The sequence below is a fragment of the Physeter macrocephalus genome, chromosome 10, assembly GCF_002837175.3.
Source record: "Physeter macrocephalus isolate SW-GA chromosome 10, ASM283717v5, whole genome shotgun sequence".
NCBI classification, from domain to species: Eukaryota; Metazoa; Chordata; class Mammalia; order Artiodactyla; family Physeteridae; genus Physeter; species Physeter macrocephalus.
In genome coordinates, this window is record NC_041223.1 from 61,957,280 (window position 1) to 61,964,862 (window position 7,583).

General features: G+C 35.6%; 1 long non-coding RNA gene across 1 annotated transcript; it reads right to left on the minus strand.

The window, feature by feature from the left end:
- Positions 1-3,583: 3,583 nt before the first annotated feature.
- Positions 3,584-5,237, minus strand: LOC114486982 (uncharacterized). Its single transcript, XR_003681526.2, has 3 exons — positions 5,011-5,237; positions 4,521-4,591; positions 3,584-3,919 (listed from the first exon to the last, which is right to left on the minus strand). It is a non-coding gene; the product is annotated as an uncharacterized lncRNA (long non-coding RNA).
- Between the last annotated feature and the right edge of the window lie 2,346 nt (positions 5,238-7,583).

Below are 7,583 nucleotides of genomic sequence, written 5' to 3' on the forward strand. Positions count from 1 at the left end.
CCCTCTCCATCCCTCATTCACAGACATTTACACATATAACCAGGTAATGATTTTTCATTTTTGGCAGCTTGATAGGTATATAAATATAAATATAAATGTATACTTTCTTTTGAAGTGTTTATTTATTTCACTTCTAGTGAGACTAAGCATATGTTCGTTTATTGAACATTTGTAGTTCTTCATTTGCGTATTACTTAATCAAATTTTCTTAATCATACAAGGGTAGTCAATAGACAATTTTATTCCTATTTGTACTATTACAGATTAGGAGATACAATTACAATGTAATTATATAAAAAGGTAAATTTTAAAGTAAATAAAGTAAATGTAGTCATAATGAATGATTCCAATGATATGACATTCTGGAAAAGGCAAAACTATGGAGACAATAAAAGATCAGTGGTTGCCAGGGCCAGGGACTAAGAGAGAGGGAGGGACGAATAGGCAGAGCACAGAGGACTTTTAGGGCAGTAAAAATACTCTGTATGATAATAGTGGATAAATGTCATTATACATTTGTCCAAACCCATGGAACGTACAACACCAAGAGTGAGCCCTCATGCAGACTATGGACTTTGGGTGATTATGATGTGTCAGTATAGGTTCATCAATTGTAACAAATGTACTGCTCTGGTGGGAGGAGTCAGTAACAGTGAAGGCTATGCATATGTGGGTGTAGATGGGAAATCACTATACCTTCCCCTCAATTTTGCTATGAATCTAAAACTGCTATAAAAAAGTCTATTAAAAAAAAACTTAAAAAATAAAGTAAATGTAGTCAATAAAAGAAAAATAACATGAAAATCTGAGGCTTTAAATAAAGGAAAGTAAGACCAGAATTAACCATTTAATGCAAGAATCAGCAAACTTGCAGCCTACTTTTATTAATAAAGCCTGACTGGAATACAACCATACACATTAATTTATGTATTGTCAGTGTCTGCTTTCACACTACAATGCCAGAGCTGAGAAGTTGCCACAGACACTGTACTGCCAGCAATGCCTAAATACATGAATCAAGAATGATTGGTCTTTGACAAGGGGTTAATATCAAAAATATACAAATAGCTTATACAACTCAATATCAAAAAGAAACAAACAATCCAATCAAAAATGGGCAGGAGACCTAATAGACATTTCTCCAAAGAAGACATACAGATGGCCAACAGGCACAAAAAAAAAGATGCTCAACATCATTAATTATTAGAGAAATTAAAATCAAAACTACAATGAGGTATCACCTCAAACCGGTCAGAATGGCTATCATCAAGATGTTTACAAATAATAAATGCTGGAGGGGGCTTCCCTGGTGGCGCAGTGGTTGAGAGTCCGCCTGCTGATGCAGGGAACGCGGGTTCGTGCCCCGGTCCGGGAAGATCCCACATACCGCGGAGCAACTAAGCCAGTGAGCCATGGCCGCCGAGCCTGCGCGTCCGGAGCCTGCGCTCCGCAACGGGAGAGGCCACAACAGTGAGAGGCCCGCGTACCGCAAAAAAAAAAATAAAAATAAAAATAAATAAAAATAAAAATAAATAAATGCTGGAGAGGCTGTGGAGAAAGGGGAACCCGCTTACACTGTTGGTGGGAATGTAAATTGGTCTAGATACTATGGAAAACAGTATGGAGGTTCCTTAAAAAACTAAAAATAGAGCTACCATATGATCCAGCAATCCTACTCCTGGGCATATAGGCAGAAGAGACGAAAACTCTAATTCAAAAAGATAAATGCATCCCAATGTTCATAGCAGCACTATTTACAATAGCCAAGACATGGAAGCAACCTAAACGTCCATCGACAGATGAATGGGTAAAAACAGTGTGGTATATATGTACAATAGAACATTACTCAGCCAGAAAAAAAATAAAATATTGCCATTTTCAGCAACATGGATGGACCTACAGAATAGTAAGTCAGAGAGAGAAAGACAAATATTATATGATATCACTTATATGTGGAATCTAAAAAATAATACAAATGAATTTATTTATGGAACAGAAACAGACTCACAGACATAGAAAACAAACTTATGGTTACCAAAAGGGAGAGGGGAGAGATAAATTAGGAGTATGGGATTAAGAGATACACACTACTATATATAAAATAGATAAACAACAAGAATTTACTGTACAGCACAGGGAACCCTAGTCAATATCTTGTAATAACCTATAATGGAAAAGAATCTGAAAAAAATACATGTATATATAACTCAATCATTTTGGTGTATACCTGAAACTAACACAATATTGTAAATCAGCTATACTTCAATTAAAAAAAAAAAAAAAGAGAGATTGGTCTAAATTCCTCCTAAATGTGAAACACTAGCAACATGTATACTAAACTCCATCACAACCCACACCATTAATATTATCATTAATCTGGATAGTACTTAACATTGCTCTATAATTACATATGAAAGGTAAATAAGCAATATAACTGTTGAAGAGGAGGAGAATAACACTCTTGTTTGCATCAAATATGAAAACACAAGAGAAAATAAGAAAAAATGCTGAATTAGTAACATAATTCTGTCATTGAGTAGATATCTATATAAACAAAATCCCACAGCTTTCCTCTACTTTATCCTTAACCAGTTAGAAGATGAAAATGGGGAAATGCTCTTTTTAATAGCCATAAACACATAGGCTATTTTTCAAAAACACTCTAAGGAAATCTGTAGTTTCTTCACAAATAAAACTTCAAAATGAATAGAGACACACCAAGTTTTAGACCGTGGAAACTTTAATATCATCAAAACAGCAATTCTTTCTAAGAACACTGAGGTGTTAAAAACAATTTCAGATTTTTAAAAACTGATTTTTAAAAAACCAATCATTTTATTACCTGACAGACGAATTTAAATTTTATCTGCACAAATGCACAGGTTTGAAAGTTAACAAAAAACAAAACTTTTAGTTTTCATCTTACAATTACTTCCTTGAGATTAGAGACATATAACATTTTTGCCAACGTGATTTATTAGCAATTATTTGTTTAAAAAACATTCATAAGAGCCTAATATGTGTCTGACATTGCATTTAGTAAATTCACAAACTGTGTAATTTTGGCTATTTTTCATTAACTACTGAGCTCGGTTAATCAACGTTAAATATAAACATTTGTTCATTAAAAATAAAACATACTATATATAAAATAGCTAACTAATAAGAAACTACGGTATAGTGCAAGGAACGCTACTCAATAATCTATAATGGCCTATATGGGAAAAGAATCTAAAAAAGAGTGAATGTATGTATATGTATAACTGATTCACTTTGCTGTACACCCAAAACTAACACAAACTAACGCACATTTTAAATCAACTATACTCCAATAAAAATTTTAAAATAAAATAAAAAATAAGAAAAATTAGATGTGTCACAGTTAACATCTAGAAACTCTACTAGTTCTATAAAATTACCAGGAATTTAAAATAATGACTACTAAGTATTATCAGTTATTAATGGTGATAATTATCATTAATTCCTAATTTCTAAGAAATAATCAAGTTTTAAATAAGTTAAATATTATCTCAGCTGAAACATATTTGAAAATTTCATTGAAATTAATAGGTTTCTTAATTTAACATATTCCCATTGCAAAATTATGTATGTATATGTATAGGATGAGGCACAGTATATATTTATTTTATTATCTCCTCATAAATCATCCCCTTCCCCCAGTTCCTTTTCAGTTGTTACTCTTTTCTGAACTGACTCCAATTTTCTGGCGTCTTTCCAATGTTGGACTTCCCAGAAATTTATGTGATGTTCCTGCTAGGTGCAGCTGTTCAGTGGCAGAGTTTATACTAAGGCAGTCAGATCCACAAAACGTCAGTTGAGTAGAACAGTGTGGGCAAAGGTCCTGCAGTATGCCATACTGGCCAATTCTGGTAGTTCTAATTTCTTCTAAAGAGACCAACTACAGGAAGGAGGTTGAAGAGAAGGAGTAGTGGAGAAAGGAAGCAGTTAGAGTGAGTGGGACATGGAAAAACAATAAAGAAAGCAAATTTCACTAATGACTAATACTTTAGCCTTCTGAAGAATATTTTAATAATAAATGTTCTCTAGAATGTTTTCTTTCTAATCACTATTATTCTGCATACAAAATTACTTACATAGAATTTTTATAACTTTCAAAGATTATTATGTGGTCATTGGTTAATAGCTATTAAAAGTTGTTTTTTTCTTTTTGTTTTTACCTCCCTGTATTTTGGACCACCCAATCATCTCCTCCCCAGTTGTCAGCCTCTCCTTTTTTCACCTTTACAACACTAGAATTTTTGCAACGGCAATTGAATTTCTCTTTCTAGCCTGTTAGTCCCTGTACTGACACCGCACACGCACATGTGTGCACACACATACATTCATGCACTTCCCTTGTTTGTCCAATCTCCTCCATTTACACTCCTAATGTCTGTAATGTCTGTCTCAGTTGCTCAGACCCATATTTACAAAGAAAATACACATCCAAATCTATGCAGCCTCTTTTTTCAATAAAGAGAAACTTTATATGAGCTCACCTGCTATACTACAACAACTTTTCAAACATCAATTTTTCATCTTGTTATATAGTTGGACCTCCATTAGACATCTAATTGAGGAAGAGAAAAAAGTATTCCACAGAATATTCAGTATCAGTAGAAATAAGCTAATACAGTTCCTGAGGAACAAGAACCATATCTGATTTTCCCCTTCAATGCCTGACCAATGTTCAGTGTCTGATAAATGTTTGTTGAATAAGTCAATTTAAGAGATCTAAGGAAGTCAAGAAAAAACAGTTATTGAGAAACAGGTTACCATAGTGGTTAAAAACAGACTCTGGGCCCTAGTAAAATCCCATCTACACACTTACCACCTCATGTGAGCTTCTGAACCTCTCTGTGCCCCAGTTTCCTCATCTGTAAAATGGGGGTAGCAACAGTAACTACTTCATATGGTTATGTTTTTTAATTTTTTAAAAATTATTTTATTTTACTTTTTTAAAAAAAATAAATTTATTTATTTATTTACTTTTGGCTGTGTTGGGTCTTCGTTTCTGTGCGAGGGCTTTCTCTAGTTGCGGCAAGCGGGGACCACTCTTCATCGCGGTGCGCGGGCCTCTCACTGTCGTGGCCTCTCTTGTTGCGGAGCACAAGCTCCAGACGCGCAGGCTCAGTAGTTGTGGCTCACGGGCCTAGTTGCTCCGCGGCATGTGGGATCTTCCCAGACCAGGGCTCGAACCCACGTCCCCTGCATTGGCAGGCAGATTCTCAACCACTGCGCCACCAGGGAAGCCCCATATGGTTATTTTGAGGAGTACAAAAACTAATACATGTAGAATATTCAGAACTTGGTAAGCATCATATACATGTCATACTTTTAGTGAAGTTTTCAATCTTCCCTTAATTAAAAAAAAAAAAACTGACTCTTCTATACAACTCATTTGCCTATCACTTCTGGAGGAAAATGGCTGGGTCTATAAGGGTCATTCTTCCCTCACTTTCCTAACATTTTATGGAAACCACGTTTTTTTGAAATGAATTGTTTGCTCTGGGCTAAAATGGAGATACAAAGATGGCAAAATGTAGCGGTAAGTGAACTAATGGAGGAGCACATTTACTGAAGCAAGAGAGCAAATGGACTAGAAAATTATGTAAAGTGAGTTACAAGATATTCTATTTAGCCTAGTGCATAAAACATGGGGTGAGGAGTTAGAAGATTTAGGTTTGAGGTCCAACCCCGATACTTAGTAACCCCTTTATTTTGCACAGGTTAACCTTTCTTGGTATCATTTTTTTCACATGTCATTATGCCACAAACCATGCCACAGGGTTCCTGTGGTAGTAAATAAAATAATTAAGTTAAAACATACATAAACCAAAAATTTAGTCTTATATACTAAATTCTGAATAATTTATATAAGGTATACTGGTCTTTTTCTTTCAACTTTTCTATTTAATTGATTCCCCAACTAATCTTGAAACAATACTAAACCTATTTAAATATTGTTCCTAACTCTTTTTAGACATATTATTTGCCACAATACATTACAAATATTAGAGTTAATAGACTATGGACTGCAGTTCTGTGAATCCAATTGTTATATTTCTTTATATAAGTCATTCATTTTTAATTAAACCTCTGTTCTACAAACATATTACTGCACTTCAAAACAGAATGATTTTAGTAGTGTTTGATTTTCTTTGTCATGCATTAAATTGTATCAATTCTTGATGAATAGCACAATCCAAGAGAAACAGGAAGGGCAATCTGTGAACACACTGTAGTGGCTCTGTTCAGGCATCCAACAATTGCACACCTATGAAGCGAAAGGCAAGGTACTAGGAGCAGGGGACCTAACATAGACAAGATCATCCTGGCCCTGACCTACACAGAGTGCAATCTAGTGAAGGAGATTTATAATTAAACAAGATATTATGAAAATCTGTAAGAATAAATGATATGATAAGGCAGTACAAGTCATCTTTGGAAGCCAAAAGAAACATAATTTGGAATAAAAAAATCAAGGAAGGTCTCCTGGAGGAAGAAACTTCATGCCAAGATCTGAAGACAATCAACCAGGGGGAAAGAAAGATTATACGGCACATTTAAAGAAGTAAAGCATCCTGAATATTGGTAGCATAAAAAGTTATGGGGAAATGTCATAAATAGGAAAGCAGGAAATAGAATATAGAGCTCCTGCAGATCAGGCTCAGGAACAGTGGAAATCCATTTAAATATATTAAACAGGAGCATGGTCTGATCAGATCTATGTTTTAGGAGGCTAGCTTTGGCTACTTTATAAAATATGATTGGTTTATGAAAGCTTTCTAAAAGCAAGATGGTTTTGAGAGAGATCAACTGGGATTCTACTCCTGTATCCCAGGTGGGAAATGATAGTGGTTTTTGACAAGGGTAATTGCAGTCGAAAGCATTACGATGGAAAAGTGTCTGAGCTTGATGATTCCCTCACTGATTCATTCAGCCATTCATTTAACCAGTACTTATTAAAAGCCTACTCGGTCAGGCAATGAGCTATTGCTGTGAACACAGCCTTAGACAAGACATGGATGCCTTCATTTGTTTATAGTCTAACAGAATAATTAGGTAGGAACAACTAGCTTACTGCCATTTGAGAAATAAAATGGTTCCTTCCCTTGCACCTTTCACCAAAGTATATTTCCATCCAAGTGGAGATGTCCAACAGGTCACTAGATAAGGGGGCCTAGAATTCAGGAGAGAGGTTTGGGACTGATACATAGAGTAGGGAGCCCTCATAACATGGATGACAATAAAAGATGATTCCAAGAAGAGAGGGCACAGTGACGTGAGGAGAGGAAACAGGACAAAGGAGTAAGGAATGCCAATATTTAAGCGGGGGGGAGCAGCCCTTAAAGAAATATGAGAAGCCATGGTCAAAAATGGAAAGAAAATTAGGAGATTGTGGTGTCCTAGAAGCCAAGGAAAGAGGATTTCAAACAGTTGGGCTTCCCTGGTGGCACAGTGGTTCAAAGTCTGCCTGCCGATGCAGGCAGGTTCGTGCCCCGGTCCAGGAAGATCCCACATGCTGCGGAGCGGCTGGGCCCGTGAGCCATGGCCGCTGA